Raw genomic sequence first — 17,616 nt, 5'->3', positions numbered from 1 at the left:
TGTGGCCTCTTTTCTGGGCCAGTGAAACCAGTGGGCCAGCCAACTTCTCTCACTAGGTCAGCTCTTCCACTCTCCCTCATCACTCCCTACCCCAAATCCTCTCCTCTATGTCATTTTTTGTCTAACATTTGAGAGAAAGCTGCCAATTAAATACCCATCACAGTCTTATGCTTGTGTTCTGGAGTTTATTGAGTTTAGTTGTCATGCATTTTGAGAATTGTAAAATTGAAGCTCTTAACATCTGCATCTGTCCCATAACATAGTACTAGGGAGAGGTCAACAAGTTGAGGCAAACAAAAGCTAAGTTTGGGATCGTTGGAATAGGGCTATTGTTTACCTGTTTGTTCTATTCCGGCTTCTAGGCTCAGGGAAATTCATTAATGATCTTTGTCCCAGGATTTTAATTTCCAATATTTTCTTGGCCTGCTTTTTCTCTCAAGAATTCTTTTTGGGGTAGTACTGCACATTTGGCTAATCAGGATCATTTAGAATGCTTATTATTGCAGATTAAAAACGTACATTTAAATGATAAAAAGCAGTTAGAATGCCGATTCTGAACTTATATAAATTAAAATCTCCATGTTGGGGCCCAAGAGCCTATATTCTTTTGTACCTGCACCCACACCTACTGTGATTTTGCTAAGAAACCAAATTTGAGAAACAATAAGGAAATAGGGCTATGTTAAAACAATGGCTTTGAAATTTTTCCTTACAGAAATACATGAGACATAATTATGGAGGAGGACACAATGGTATTCACATATATTTATTAAGTATACTTTATACATCGTACACGTTTAAAAATGTGTGAAACACATGGTTTTTCTGTTACTGTCATTCTGGGCTTCTGCTTTGTAAAAATGCTCTAATGATTAAATTGTCCTCTGAGATTCTTATAAAGTCCTTTTGGCTGCTTTATGAAAGCTCACTGTGATTTGATATAAAGAGACTTGAGTTATGAGTCAGAAAACTCCTAGGGGTCAGTCTTGGCTATGTCACTTAATTAACTTTGTAATGTGGAGGAATCGCTTCATCTCCTCAGTTGCTTTATCTATAGAATGAACATTTTGATACCTGTTTTATTTCTTTTTTAATAGTTATTAGAAAGACAATATATGTGATAGTGCTTCATTTTTTAGATTTAGTTTAAGTGTATGTTACTTTCAGAATTCTTATAAGTAGATTAAATTTGGATATGTTTTATTGTTTAAGAGTCACCTTTCTATCTTTATTTCTCGCAGTGAATCTCAGTTCTAGGTTCTCAGGTGTCCTGAGTCTTCTAAAAACTGGGCAAGAGTGCTGCCAGGACTCTTAACTTGATGCACTTACTGATGCACTGAATGGTACATATAACTGAAAGAGAGTGACGTTTCAGCGTCACATTCAGCAAATATTTGTACTTGGCGACTTTCCTATTATTTCTGGCGTTTTTTTTATCCTTTAGGTTCCTTTTCTTTGGAAGTTCTCTGAGCTTTGCCTTTGCTTCACGTTAGGTGAAATGGAAGGCCTGAGGTTGGTCACTTCTTTCAGGAATGTATACCTCTAATGAATAGTTTGCAGAGAAGGAAGGATATCCTGTGAAAGTGATTTTTGTTTGAAACTGGAGGAAATTTTGGATCAATTTAGCTTTAGAGACATTTCTTGCTTATTTTAGTGGTATCTAAAGTTAGGCCTATTCTCACTACCTTTAAATATTGCCGTGCCCAAGTGTCTTGGAGGATCTTAGTTCCCTGACCAGGGATTGAACTTGGGCTCTGACAGTGAAAGTACTGAGTCCTAACCACTGGATCGCCATGGAAATTATCCAGAAATACTTTTTAATACACTAACTCACATTTAAACAGTGGTTCATTCAGTAAATTCATACTAATACCTGCTGTTTGTTGGGCACTGCTGTAAGCTCTGAGGTTATAAGATTCAATTAGATACATTTCTCTATTTTGGGAACTTAGAGTTAAGTTAACCAGAACAATAATTTAAAAAAAAATCATTAGTATTAGAGGAGTAGAAAGAATTTTGCTCTGGAAGAAATCTTAGAAACTTGGATGCTAATCTACAGTTTGCCACTAACAAGTTATATATGGTTTTAACAGGAACTATCATTTCTAGGCTTGAAATGTTTCACTTGTAAATGAAATGACTGGTTTATCTGAACTCTGTACTTAGTCATCTTCCCAAATAATGGTAGCTCATGGTACCTCTTCTGCAGAGAGCTGGGCCTGTCTTTGTACAGAGTGTGTAGTAGATGGCAGAGGATGACATAGCATCTTCAATAGAGAAATCAGGAAAGTAAGGGTACCTTACTTTTTGTATGTGGTCCTGGTAAGGGTCTGATTTCATTCCTTTGAATGTTCATAGCTGTTGTCCCAGCACCATTATTGAGTAGTTGTCTTAGGTTTTAACAAGATCAGTGGTTGCTCAGACTGTAGGGAGAGCAGGAGTGAAAGCTGGAAAGTAAGTGAGGATACCATTACAAAATTCAGTCAAGATGATGACTACTTAGCCAGGCTGGTAGGCGCTTAGATGGTGAGAAGTGAATGGATTCTGGATGTATAAAAGGAGAACTGACAATATTTGCTGATAGTTAATTTTGGTATATGAGAAAAAGAGAGAGATTGAGTTGACGGTGAGGTTTTAAGGCTGAGTAGGTAGATGCATATAGTTGCCATTTACTTTACAAGATTGAGAATATTATGAGTGGAGCAGGGGTTTTTTGTTGTTGTTATTGTTGCTCTTGGGATGGGTAGGATGGCAGTTTTTGGAGGAATCGCAACTTTGGTGCTTGCTTGACATTCAAGAAAGAGTGTTGATAAAGAGATTGCATGTGTGAATCCTGGGGACCAAGGGTGAGATATGATCTGGAATTATACATTTAGGGATTGACAGCATATATTAATAGATGATAATTTAAGTTACGGGATTGAATGAGATAAACTACTGAAATGCTACTTAAGTGTAGTCAGCTGACAGGTGATGATCAATGAACTGCTTTAGTAAGGAAGTTTAAACAATTTGACATTGTTGTGACCTTCAAGCATTTGATCATTTTTCTGTTATTTTATATTTGTTGTGTTTTGCAATGATGGAAATTTCACTTGGTCCTTCATCACAGCTAGTTTGAGAAGCACTGACCTGTTGAGTGAATGAATCTAGTCAGAAAAGAGATCTAAGACTGAGCCCTGGGCCTCTTCAGCATTTACTTATTAGGAGACAAGGAGAATACGTCAGTCAAGAAGCCTGAGAAAGAACATCCAAGTGAGGTTGCAATAAAACCAAGAGAGAGTGGTGTTTCCAAAGCCAGAAGAAAGTGTCAAGGCTATGTAAAATGACAACTAAGAATTGATTTTTGAGTTTAGTAATAGGGAAGACCCAATTAGTGACCTTGGCAAGTGACATTGATCAGAGGTGAGTCCAAAGCTTGATTTGAATGGATTTGAGACAGAATAGGAGACAGTATAACCTCTGTATTATTTGTATTTAAAAAAATGTCTAATTTAAAAAAAAAGTCTAATTTCAATCTAATGTGTGAGGAAGCAATCAGAAAAGCTCAAATTGAAGTGATAATCTGTAGAACTGCTGGCCTGAACTCTTCAAAAATGCTGACGTTGTAAAAGACCACAAACCCTAAAGATATGTTCTAGATTGTTGGAGAAAAGAGGCCTGGTGAATAAATGTAGTTCTTGATTGATTTTTGGTTGCATCCTGGATTTTTAAAAATAGTTGAAGGATATTATTAGGACAATTAAGGAAATTTGAATGTGGACTTTTCTTTTGATGAAAAGGTGCCAATGTTAAACTTTGTTAGTGTGACAATTTTGTGGTTGTTCCTTGTTCTTACAGCAAGGACATTAATTGTGGAAGTACTTGAGAAAGGAATTATTATAATGTTTATAGCTGACTTTCAAATGATTCAGTTATTTAACAAAAAGTGTGTGTGTGTATGTGTTAGAGCAAGAGAGGGAGTGAATGAGAGGAAAAGAGAATGGAGGAAAAAAGCAATGTAGCAATATGTTAACAGTTGTTAAATGTAAGTGAAGCATATACAGTGTTTCATTTAATTATTCTTATTTCTTTTCTGATATTTTGGAGAGGAGGTAGTCTATACTACTATTTCAGAGTGATTTGCTGAAAAGAGGATTTTAGAAATTAGGTGATACCTGGAAAGGTAATGGAGTTGAGTATTTTTCTCTCTTTTCAAAGTATAAATAGGAGATACATCTTGTTTGTACATCAGTGAAATTATCCAGTAACCAAGGAGCTGTTGATGCAAGAGTAGAGAGAACAACTTCTGGATTATTCTTAAGTAAGCAAAAATGGAGGCCATCTAAGTACATGTGGAAGTATTGGTCTTAGACAGGGGTGTTGACAATTTGTCCCCAGCAGCCTCAAATACCTCATTTCATTTGTAAAAGATTATGCATATAAAATGTATGGCATAGAACCTTCAATTTAGCATTCAGCTATTTGTTATTGTTAAAGTGTTTAGTGCAATGCCTATTTAATTAGTAGACTTTGAAAGAGTGGTAGTTGTTTATTACTGTTTTTATTATTAGCAGGCTATAATTACCTGTTAAAAACTGTAAGTTCTTCAGAAAAACAAATTAGTAAGATCCTAAACAAAGTTAAATGAGCAATAGGGTGCCTTAGAAAAGTCACAGGCTATTTATGGTTGGTTTTGGTCACATTAGGAAGAGAATAGCTAAATCCCAAGATGGGGAATGAGAACATCCAGGCCTACAATGATACAGACTTTGTTGGGACAAGTTGGTTATGAAAGTTCTTTTGGCTTGGCTCATATCATTTATTTTAGATGTAGCTTCCTGAAGTAAAATTGTTTTCATTTTTGGAAAACTATGTCATATTTAAACCCATCGGGGTATTAAATTTTTTTTTTATTGCATTAAAAAAATCTAGTCTAGAATATCAGACCTATAGAGCTGATAACTTTGTTGATAGTGTACATATCTGTGGCAAAATAATTGAAAGAAAATGAAGTTCTAAAGCTATTTCTACTTGTTTATCCAAGCCATAGGAATGTTGCGTTTTGCTTTTTTCTCATTTGAAACAGCTCTGAATGACTTCCCTTGCCTGGGTCTGTAGCGGAACCCCCTCTTAACAGTTCCTATCAAATAGGATTTTTTTTGGTTTGTGAATCAGCACCAATATCTAGGCCCTATTCTGTTTTTTTTTTTAGGCCCTATTCTTAGGAGCTCAGTGTCGGTAATGTTCTAGTCTTTAGTTACCCAGAAAGTTAAACTTTTCTAATACATATTACAACTCAAGGTAATTGTCCTTATATTTCTTGAAATGTTTTTATTTCTTTGAGGCTGTGAGCAATCAGTAGAGATAAAGAACAAACTGTAGGAGTGAAAAGGTAGCTACAGCACCTGTCATAGTGTGTGTGTTGCTATTGGTAGCCTTTATTAAACTTGAGTCCTTGAGGATAGTTACCTTTGCAGTGTTGACTTACTCATTTGATCAGTGGACTAGGACATCAGATATTGGATGAAAGTGGGAGAGTCAATTCTTAGGTAGGTTGATAAGAAGTCTGTGGTCTCCGAGGAGGAGAAAGGAGTCTGGGGCTCTTGAGGAAGAGATAGGGTTCTGAAGTTGTCAAGGAGGAGAAAAGGACAAGCGTTTTTTCTTCAAGCCCAGAGCTGATGATTGCACAACAAAACAACTCATCTTGCTCAAGGATATGTTATCCCTTAAACTCTGTTCAATTCAGTTCAATTCAGTCGCTCAGTCGTGTCTGACTCTTTGGGACCCCATGGACTGCTGCACACCAGGCTTCCCTGTCCATCACCACCTCCCAGAGCTTGCTCAAACTCATGTCCATCGAGTCGGTGATGCCATCCAACCATCTCATCCTCTGTTATCCCCTTCTCCTCCTGCCTTCTATCTTTCCCAGCATCAGGGTCTTTTCCAGTGAGTCAGTTTTTCTCATCAGGTGGCCAAAGTATTGAAGTTTCAGCTTCAGCATCAGTCTTTCCAATGAATATTCAGGACTGATTTCCTTTAGGATGGACTGGTTGGATCTCCTTGCAGTCCAAGGGACTCTCAAGAGTCTTCTCCAACAACACAGTTCAAAAGCATCAATCCTTCAGCTCTCAGCTTTCTTTATAGGCCACCTCTCACATACATGACTACTAGAAAAACCATAACTTTGACTATACAAACCTTTGTTGGCAAAGTAATGTCTCTAGGTTTGTCATAGCTTTTCTTCCAAAGACCAAGCATCTTTTAATTTTATGGGTGCAGTCACCATCTGCAGTGATTTTGGAGCCCCCAGAAATAAAGTCTGTCACTGTTTCCACTGTTTCCCCATCTATTTGCCATGAAGTGATGGGACCAGATGCCATGATCTTAGTTTTCTGAATGTTGAGCTTTAAGCCAGTTTTTCACTCTCCTCTTTCACTCTCATCAAGAGGCTCTTTAGTTCTTCTTCACTTTATGCCATAAGGGTGGTGACAATCAGCATATCTGAGGTTATTGATATTTCTCCCAGCAATCTTGATTCCAACTTGTGCTTCATCCAGCCCAGTGTTCCTCATCATGTACTCTGCATATAAGTTAAATAAGCAGGGTGACAATATACAGCCTTGATGTATTCCTTTCCCAATTTGGAACCAGTCTTTTGTTCCATGTCCAGTTCTAACTGTTGCTTCTGGATCTGCATACAGATTTCTCAGGAGGCAGGTCAGGTGGTCTGGTATTCCCATCTGTTTGAGAATTTTCCACAGTTTGTTGTGATCCACACAGTCAAAGGCTTTGGCATAGTCAATAAAGCAGAAATAGATGTTTTTCGGGAACTCTCTTGTTTTTTTGATGATCCAGTGGATGTTGGCAATTTGATCTCTGGTTCCTCTGCCTTTTCTAAAACCAGCTTGAACATCCAGAAGTTCATGGTTCACATACTGTTGAAGCCTTGCTTGGAGAATTTTGAGCATTACTTTGCTAGCGTGTGAGATGATTGCAATTGTGCAGTAGTTGGAGCATCCTTTGGCATTGCCTTTCTTTGGGATTGGGATGAAAACTGACCTTTTCCAGGCCTGTGGCCACTGCTGAGCTTTCCAAATTTGCTGACATATTGAGTGCAGCACTTTCACAGCATCATCTTTTAGGATTTGAAACAGCTCAACTGGAATTCCATCACCTCCACCAGCTTTGTTTGTAGTGATGCTTCCTAAGGCCCACTTGACTTCGCATTACAGGGTGCCTAGCTCTAGGAGAGTGATCACAGCATCGTGGTTATCTGGGTCTTGACGATCTTTTTTGGATAGTTCTTCTGTGTATTCTTCCAACTTCTTAATATCTTCTGCTTCTGTTAGGTCCATACCATTTCTGTCCTTTATCGTGCCCATCTTCATATGAAATGTTCCCTTGGTATCTCTTAAGTTTCCTGAAGAGATCTCTAGTCTTTCCCATTTTGTTGTTTTCCTCTATTTCTTTGTATTGACACTGAGGAAGATTGTTTTTTTTTTTTTTTTTTTGGTGCACCGTTCCTGGAAGTACTGCAATACCAGGTCGATGCGTGGAGTGGACGGAGCAAGCTCCTATTCCAACTCCCAGCTCCAAAAATCCATTTAATATATTGTCCTCGGATAGAGGACGTATCAGATATTAAACTGATAAGAACAGATACTACACTTGATCTTAGCCAAAAGGCCGAGAAGCGATGGAAGATTGTTTTTTAATCCTTGTTATTCTTTGGAACTTTTGGAAGTGACAAATAGATTCAAGGGATTAGATCTGACAGACCGAGTGCCTGAAGAATTATGGAAAGAGGTTTGAGACATTGTACAGGAAGCAGTGATCAAGAAAAGTGACCATCAAGCAGTGACCATCCCCAAGAAAAAGAAATGCAAAAAGGCAAAATGGTTGTCTGAGGAGGCCTTACAAATAGCTGAGAAAAGAAGAGAAGTGAGAGGCAAAGGAGAAGAGGAAGAACCTTGCTATTCTTTGGAACTCTGCATTCAAATGGGTATATCTTTCCTTTTCTATTGTTAGTTCTAATCCTGTTATCTTAAAATATATATTGTGGGAGTGGGTCTGGTAAGACCCTTACAACCTTGAGACATTCTTTTGATTTACTGTAATAACCAATTGAAAAAGTATATAGCTCCCTTGCTAAGACTAGCGAGGGGGGGCACTCTCTGTCCCCCTTCTGATGTCTATGTCAGAAGCTTTCTCTCTCCCTTTTTATGCTTTAATAAAACTCTGCTACACAAAAGCTCTTGAGTGATCAAGCCTGGTCCCTGGCCCGAAGCTAAATCTTCTTCTTCGGAGATCCCGAATCCGACATCATTCACCATAAGCTATCAAAAGTAAATGCCAGGTGTCTGCAATGGTAGTCAGTGGGCAGGGAAGACTTCCTGAGGCTCAAGGATTGGATGTATCAAACTTTAGCCCTGTGAAACTGACATGTGAAACAGTATCATGTACTTTCCCACTCTGATGCAACTTGATGGTATTTGTCTAGATGAATGCTTCAGGAGAATGTGCTAAAAAGAGGTACCACCTGCTACACATTGTAAATCCTTTGTGTGTGTCAATAGTGCCTGATATAAGGCTTTAGTTTCTCTGTAGACTTTGCAAGTCAGGAAATTTTGATACCTGTAAGAACTTTGAAGGCCAGAGTGATAGCTTTGTGTTACATTTAATAGTCTATTTTTTTAAATTGAGCTTATACAGAAAATGGTCTTACATACGTTCTCTACCTCTCCAGTGGGAAGGCAGGGATTGACAGAGATTGAAAGGAATGGAGCAATTAGTAGTAGTAATTTCCCAGCAGGAACTATTTTGTTGTTAAAAAATGAACATGGTTTGTCAGTGAGCCATAAGTGTGTGGACATAAGACCTAAAAATGGAAAATTTCTGAGAACCTGTATGTTACTGTTATGTTGAAAGTAGTTATTCTGATCATTTGCACATTGCACATATATATCTCTTGACCTTGCAACTACTATAATGTATTTGAATATCTCAAAGTCTGCTTAGCATTAGCATTTATAAAACCTAGGTCATTGTCTTCTCAGAAACCTACTCCTCTCTCATTTTCTAGCTTACTAAATGGTACCACTTCCTCAAGATAGAAAACTTTGTTATCCTTGTTACCTTTCTCTGCCTTATTCCAGCTCCTTTGTATTGTATTATACCTCTAAATAGCATCAATTCCTTCTTGTTTCTACAAGCACTTGCATGCCTATATAGTCCAAGCTGTTGTAATCTGTTGGCTCTGCTACTCCTGTAACTTCTAACTAGTCTTTGTCTAGCATTGCTTACCCTCCAGTACATGCACCCATCATAAAATAGGCAGAAAAAGCTTTTTAAAGTACAGATTTGATTATTTGATGTTTATTTAAATTCATTTAGTGTGTATTTGTATTACTCTTAGGATCACATCTGAAACTCTTGACATGGCCCATGAATAGTTTTCCTGTTTTTGTCTCTATATTTTTCACAGTGTGTTCTCTGTACCTGGAATGATCTTTTCTTCATCTATACCTCCTACTTAGTCTCAGTTTACATCTCACTTCCTTATGAAAGGCTTTTCTGATCTAATCCATACCTTGCTGTCCCTAGGATAAGTTGGATTTTCCATGATGTACTTTGATTAAACCCTCTACTTTCCCTTCATAGTTCTCACAGAAATTGTAGATGAAGAATTATTTGTCTTTCATCTCTCAATGGATTATCTGTTAGTCTGGTTGGGTTGCCATAACAAAATACCATAGGCTGAGGGCTTAAACAACGGAAATTTATTTTCTGATAGTTCTGGAGGCTAGATGTCCAGGATCACAGTGCCAGCCTGGTTGGTTTCTAAAGACAACTGTCAGAAGGTAAAACTGGCTTGCAGATAAAAAGCCATTTTCTTACTGTTCTCACTGTGTGCTTACATGGCCTTTCCTCTATGTGTGTATGTGTGTATGTGTGTAAGGGTGGGGAGTGTAGAGAAAGGATCAAGGATCAGTTCTTCCTCTTCTTATAAGGTCTCCAGGCCTATTGGATTAGGCCCCCTGCCCCTTATGAACTCATTTAACTGTAATTAGCTCCTGAAGATCCTATCCCCAAATACAGTCAGTCATTGGGGAATTAGAGCTTCAAAATAGGAATTTTGGGTGGGGGACACAATTCAGATCATAGCAGATGTAAGCTCCATGAGGTCAAGAACACATTTATATGACCTATGACAAGAATATAAATGGAGAGAGAAATGTAAAAGAGTTTTAAGTAAAGCTAATAAACTGTAAAATAAAATATGTTCTATCCTTCTATCTTGAGAAATACAGTTTCATAATAACAAATTACAAAAAAGTGTGAAACTTTTTTTAAGGTGTTAAATATTTTATTAATATTTAATTTAATATTATTATTATTATTCATAATGAGTATCAGGCACATATTGTGGCCACTTCAGAAGAGAAATGAAAAAAAGGACAAATTTGTATGTAGTAAAGAAATATTGAAATAAATTTATAAGTGGTTACAAACCTGGATACTTCTGTGGGGAGAAGGGAAGTCAGTTGAACCTATACTATACAGAGCTTATTTGCATTTCTATAGAAAGGAACTATTTTGTATTGCTGTCAGTTATCTGTAATCTAGAGAGTTGTAAAATAGCACAAAGGCAATAAAAGGCTAGAATCAAATAATTTAATCTCTAAACAGTGCATAGTTTTCAATCTGAAGATTATTACTATTTTTTTTTCTTTACTTACACCAAGTTTTCTCAATGTCTTTCTCTCACTCTTGATTAAATCAGTCTCAAATACTATTCCTGATCATAAAACAAGGTTGGTCTCATTAAATTTGGCCTAGTTTTTTACACAGGGATAGCAATAAGATTAATTTCCTGTTTGGCCTTCTTAAATTTGCTTTTCTGGGAATTTTATAAAGAATCTCAGATTGAACTTTTAAAAGCCACTGTTATTTGTATTTCGAGACTAGAGAGCCAAGCTTAAGAAATTCTTTGTCAGACTTCATCTGTAATATCTATGAATTTGGGTGGATTCTTCTTTTTTTCAAGGTCCTTAAAAATGTCTTAAGGGTCTTGGGTCTGCCAGGAAGTGACCTGCTGGACCCTGTAAAGGTAGGTACCAGGCCCGTTTTCTTGAGAGCATTTTTTATGTATTGAGTCCAAAAATTCAACCATAGTTCTTTAAAAGTGGCCTGTTTTACCTGATTAAATAAGTATCATTCTCAAATATGACATTTCAGATAAACTCTTAGTTGCATAACCATTTTTTACAATTATGTTTTAAGGGAATTCAGTAAGTAAATTTAGTGAGACTTTCTCAAATCTCATTGGAGTCAGTGAGAATCAGATACAATTCAGAAATGTTCCCTTTTACAAAAGCATATTATTAAGAATTTAGATAGCTTAAGAAGAAAGGGTAGGCTTCCTTATATACCCAGAAAATAGGTCTTAAGACGATATTCCAAACAAACTACAGTCATCCCTCCTTAGTTCATTCAGCCTTAGTGTAATTTATTTTCATTTCACTAGATCTTAGATTAGTAGTCTGCTTCTTGACTAAAAAGAGTTATGGAAATTCTGACTCAGTCCACTGCAGTGGTCTGAAAGTTTTCCAGTTGTCCAAGTGATGGCATCAGAAACCTGTACCCAAAGAGTCTGCTCTTTGAAGTGTCGATAGTTTGAAATACTACTACAGTCCTTTTCCAAAGAACTCTGAAACAATTCTTTGTTGAAAACACAGACTTTGGCTTTTAGTTGATTGTAAAGCCTTGAACCTAGCATCAGTGTAAAAAAAAAAAATCTCTTGGTCAATGACAGCTGTGGTCAGTTTATTATTGACAGTTTTTAAATGTGAATGGTGTGATGAGAGTTTATAACAAGAACAATCCAACTAACCAGGGAATTAAGTTGTGTCTGTAGCGTACAAAATAAGAATCATAAAATCAACTCAAAAAAATTTTTAGCAAAGTGTCTCTAGGGGTAGTTTTTTCAAAGAAGACAGTGAATGTTACATCTGATTTATAAAATGTGAATGAACATAGCTTTTACAGAGGAAAAATTTTTGATATATAATATGTAATAATCTTTTGACAGAAAACATGCCAGGACTATACTACAGATATCAAGTAAAAAGATTTAGTAAGACTGCAGTAAATGGTAGGCATTTATCAGTATACATTTATAAAATTCTATTGGCCTAGAAGAAGCTAGATTTAGATTTTAAAAGTAAGGCTTTTAGCAAGTAAGCATTTTAAGTGATAACTGAAATTAAGACTGAAAAAACTAAACTATTATTTCCTAAAATCTAGCAAAACACTGTGAGGACTCATAAACAGGAATACATTATGGGATAAATGCATGCTCAGTCACTCAGTTGTGTCTGATTCTTTGTGACTGTAGCCCGCCAGGCTTCTCTGTCCATGAGGTTTTCCAAGCAAGAATACTGGAGTGGGTTGCCATTTCTGAATCCAGGTTATGGGATAAAAGGGCATTGACAAATCTCTAGAAACTCCCCATAATTATAGTTTCTGGAATATTTATATTCATAGCATTTTAGCTGTATAAATTTAAAGTAGGGAAGGCTGAGCATCTTTTCTGATTTGACAGCTTTTTCCATGAAACTCATCAATAGTAAAATGTCAAATAAATAAAATAAATAAATAAAATAAAATAAAAAGTAACATAGTTTTGAATAACCTCAGCTTTTCCATGAGGAACCTTATTTTGTTTGTTTTCTTAAATAATTAAGGACATAATAAGTCAACATAAAGTGAAGGAAGTTATTTTATTAAGATATAAAATATTTGCTATCTGGGCACATTACACAGGAAAAAAGAATAAACTTTAATAAGGTAGGTGAAAGCAATAAACAGTAAGCCAAGGAAACTGGCCCATCAAAATTGGGTTAAAATTGCTAAAATTTTAACCAGTTCATAGCTTTTCAGATTCATGACATGGTATTTATAAGCCACAGCAAACAAAAATCAATTTTCCAATTTTGTTCTGCTTCATATTCTGGAACATACTCATACTTTACTTGGGGACAGTTCTTAGGGGGTTGTCAGATTTAATTTTATAGTAATACTAAAATGATACTAACATGTAATGTGTTTATCATTGCTGTCTTCAAATGAATCAATAAATAACACATTATTAAAATGTCTGAGAGGTAATTAGATTTAGATGAAGTCCTGAGGGTGCCCTTATAAGGAATTGGTGTCCTTATAAGAAGAGGGAGAGAGACAGAGAGTACTTGTGGCTCTCCCCTTCCACTGCCAGCCCCCTCCTTCTTTCCCTTCTCTTGCTCTCTCCCATGAGGACACAGTAAGAAGGTGACTGCTGGTTATAACTCAGGAAGTGAGCCCTACAAGGAACCAGATCTGCTAGCATCTTTTTTATTTTATTTGTTTACTTTGACTGCTCTGGGTCTTACTTGCTGCATAAAGGCTTTCTCCAGTTGCGGCAAGTAGGGGCTCTGTGGGCTGGCTTTTCATTGCAATGGCTTCTCGTTGCAGAGCACAGACTTTAGGGTGAGCAGGCTTCCATAGTTGTGATGTATGAGCTTAGTTGCTCTGTGGTATGTAGAATCTTCCTGATTCAGGGATCAAACTCATATCCCCTGCATTAGATTCTTAAATCTGCTAGCATCATGATCTTGGACTTCCCAGCCTCTAGACTGTGAGAAGTAAATGTCTATTGTTTAAGCTAAACACACACGCATACAAAACCTTGCAGTTCCCATTTGTAGTACAGTTATTATTGATAGTTATAACTCATACAAATGAACTCTTTGCGTGTCCCCAAAAAGTTTTGCTTGATGAATTTTGAGAAATATATATGAAACCGTACAACTCAAATTGGAACTTGGTTGCATGGCCAGGACTCAAATCCAGCCACAACCTAGATTGGGACTTGAACCCACTGTCTTTTAATTGAGATCACATGCTCACATACCAAATATCAAGACTTCATGAAGTTCAGGTTATTTATGTCTCATTGTGAAAAGAATTTAGTGACAGACACAAGATAGGTAAGAAGTAGATTTATATGAGAGTATATGCATTTCATAGACAGAATATAGTCCATCTCTAAAGGTAAGAGCTGGTCCTAGGTCATGGGGTTGTCTTGGAAAATGAGAGTGGCCATAGGAGAAACACATTCCACACAGTGTGGGCCATCTCAGAAGGCAAGAGGCCCTGAAACATGGCAGAGTTAGTTTTTATGGGCTGGGTAATTTCATAGGCTAACGAGTGGGAGGATTATTTCCACTATTTTGAAGAAGGGACAGAGATTTACAGGAATTGGACTCTGCCCACTTTTTGACCTTTTTACTGTTGGCCTTGATACTGCCATGGTGCTGGCAGGTGTGTCATTTAGCATATGTTAATGTATTATGATGAGCGTATAATGAAGCTCAAGGTCTAGGGGACGTTGAACTTCTGCCTTCTTTGACCTAGTCAGTTCTAACCATTTTGTCCTGTCTTCAGGACAAGGGCTATGTTGTTCTTTTACAATAAGTCTGCAAAAAAAAGAATGTAAAGTGTATGTGTGTGGGGGAGAATGTAAAGTGTGTTTTTATTTTATGTTGATTACATATTGGATTGATATTGTAAATGTCAGTTCAGTTCAGTTGCTCAGTCATGTCCTACTCTTTGGGACCCCATGGACTACAGCATGCCAGGCTTCTCTGTTCATCACCAACTCCTGGAGCTTGCTCAAACTCATGTCTATCAAGTCGGTGATGCCATCCAACCATCTCATCCTCTGTCGTTCCCTTCTCCCACCTTCAATCTTTCGCAGCATCAGGGTCTTTTCCAATGAGTCAGTTCTAACCATCAGGTGGCCAAAGTATTGGAGCTTCAGCTTCAGCATCAGTCCTTCCAATGAATATTTAGGATTGATTTCCCTCAGGATTGACTGATTTGATCTCCTTGCATTCCAAGGACTCTCAAGAGTCTTCTCCAACACCGCAGTTCAGAACATCAATTTTTTGGCGCTCAGCTTTCTTTATGGTCCAACTGTCACATCCATACATGACTACTGGAAAGAACATAGCTTTGATTGACTGTATGGGCCTTTGTCAGCAAAGTAATGTTTCTGCTTTTTAATAAGCTATCTAGGTTTGTCATAGCTTTTCTTCCAAGGAGCAGGTGTTTTTTATTGTGAATAATGAAAGACACTTGCTATAGTATATTGTGAATATACTGAGTTAAATATATTAAAAATTGTGTTATTTTGACAATACCAGCTTCATAAACTTTCTTGAGTCATTTTGTTTTCAGATTAAAAAACTATTTTTTTATTTGGCTGCACCAGGTCTTAGTGTGTAGCATGCAGGACCTTTGATCTTTTTTTTGTTGCATTCAGTATCTTTAGTTGTGGCATGAAAACTCTTAGTTGCAGCATGTAGGGTCTAGTTCCCTGACCAGGAATCAAACCCAGGCCCCCTTATTGGGAGCTCAGAGTTTTAGCCACTGGACCACCAGGGAATTCCTTAGATTTTTTTTTTTTCCCCTTAAATTAGAGGGTATTTGTTCTGCTACAGTAGTAAAAATTGGAATTGGTAAAAAAAAAAAAATTCTTAAAGCAGTACATGGATTTAGAAATGAACCATGAGCTCCACATGTCAGACTTTGTAATGGAGTCTCATGATAAATTATTCTTGTCACAGAAGATATTATACAACATTTTAATATCACCTTATAAATTGCTATCACTTACGTCGCAATTTCACCATCCTTTAAAACCATAGCTAGGCAGCCATAGAACATGTTTTGCTGCTGCTGCTGCTGCTGAGTCACTTCAGTCGTGTCCGACTCTATGTGATCCCATAGACGGCAGCCCACCAGGCTCCCCCATCCCTGGGATTCTCCAGGCAAGAACACTGGAGTGGGTTGCCATTTCCTTCTCCAATGCATGAAAGTGAAAAGTGAAAGTGAAGTCGCTCAGTGGTGTCCGACTCTTCACGACTCCATGGACTGCAGCCTACCAGGCTCCTCTGTCCATGAGATTTTCCAGGCAAGAGTACTGGAGTGGGGTGCCATTGCCTTCTCCAGAACATGTTTTAAATCTCCTTTAATGTTTTCAGTGCTGGGATATAGAGAAAACCAAAAATAGCAGTATGTTCAGACTAACTTTGATCTGTGGTGGTCCTAATAAAGTAGTCTATGGAAATTTGTTGGTGAATCTGCTTCATAGTCATGTGTGGTGAACAAACTCTAAGGTGGCCCACATAGTCTCCTCTTCCTATTAATATTTTTGTGTAATCCTATTCCCTTTGAGTATGGCAGTACCTGAAACTTGCTTCTAACCAATCAAAGAGTAAAAGTGACAAGATGTCATTCATTTGACTATATTATGGTCTATAAGACTTTGTCTAAGTTAGTAGACTCACCGTAGAAACTGTCTTTCTGGCTTCTTGAAGTAGGCAGCCATGTTGGGAAAACCCATGTGGCACAGAATGATGGTAACTTCTAGGAGCTGAGGTTGGCTTTCAGTTGATATCAAGTAAGCAGCTTGGGCCTCAGTTCAGTAGCCACAAGGAAATAAATTTTGCTAACTACCTGATTGAACTTAGAAGTGGATTCTTCCTTAGCTAAGCCGCTATATAAGAATGCGGGGGTGTCACAGCTTATCCAGGTCCTCTGCTTAGGACTAAGCAGAGGACCTGGATAAGCTGTGCTTGAATTCTAGACTCATAAAAATTGAAATACTAAATGTGTGTTGTCTTTAAATAGCTATGTTTGTGATAATTTCTTATGCAGTAGAAAAAGAAGGCATCATGTCAGCTTACTTTTTCCACTTTCTTGCTTTAATTTCCTCCTATTTTATTGCAGTGTTACTTTCATTGAATCTGCTATGTGGAAATTCTTTTGGCTAAAATATGTATTTAAATTTTTTAAAAAATATTTATTTGGCTGCATTTTGGCTGCATTGGGTCTTAGATGCGGCACACAGGATTTTCCTTGCTTCATGTGAAATCTTCCCTTGTGGTGTGGGGGCTCAGTAGTTGTGAAGCCCCAGCTTAGTTGCTCCACAGCATGAGGGATCTTAGTTCCCCAACCAAGGACTAAACCCATGTCCTTAGCATTGCAAGGTGGATTTGATTCTAAGGCAAACCACTCAGTATCATGGTAATCCAAGTCTATGCCCCGACCAGTAATGCTGAAGAAGCTGAAGTTGAATGGTTCTATGAATATCTAAGACCTTCTAGAACTAACACCCAAAAAAGATGTCCTTTTCATTATAGGGGACTGGAATGCAAAAGTAGGAAGTCAAGAAACACCTGGAGTAACAGGGAAATCTGGCCTTGGAGTACAGAATGAAGCAGGGCAAAGGCTAACAGAGTTTTGCCAAGAGAACACACTGGTCATCGCAGATACCCTCTTCCAGCAACACAAGAGAAGGCTCTACACATGGACATCACCAGATGGTCAATACTGAAATCAGATTGATTATATTCTTTGCAGCTGAAGATGGAGAAGCTCTATACAGTCAAGCAAAAACAAGACCAGGAGCTGACTGTGGCTCAGATCATGAACTCCTTATTGCCAAAATCAGACTTAAATTGAAGAAAGTAGGGAAAACCACTAGATCATTCAGGTATGACCTAAATCAAATCCCTTATGATTATACAG

The 17,616-nt window shown here is 37.5% G+C and overlaps 1 protein-coding gene and 1 non-coding gene across 5 annotated transcripts in view; one reads left to right on the top strand and one right to left on the bottom strand.

Annotated features, from left to right (window-relative positions):
• Positions 1-17,616, top strand: part of MAST2 (microtubule associated serine/threonine kinase 2) — a 203,300-nt gene that overhangs the window by 92,056 nt on the left and 93,628 nt on the right. The gene's annotated exons all lie outside the window — the stretch shown is intronic.
• Positions 7,490-7,680, bottom strand: LOC122678399. The gene has a single exon (XR_006336085.1). It is a non-coding gene; the product is annotated as a U2 spliceosomal RNA (small nuclear RNA).

Source organism: Cervus elaphus, chromosome 20, assembly GCF_910594005.1.
Source record: "Cervus elaphus chromosome 20, mCerEla1.1, whole genome shotgun sequence".
Lineage (NCBI taxonomy): Eukaryota > Metazoa > Chordata > Mammalia > Artiodactyla > Cervidae > Cervus > Cervus elaphus.
This window is presented reverse-complemented; position numbering and strand designations above follow the sequence as displayed.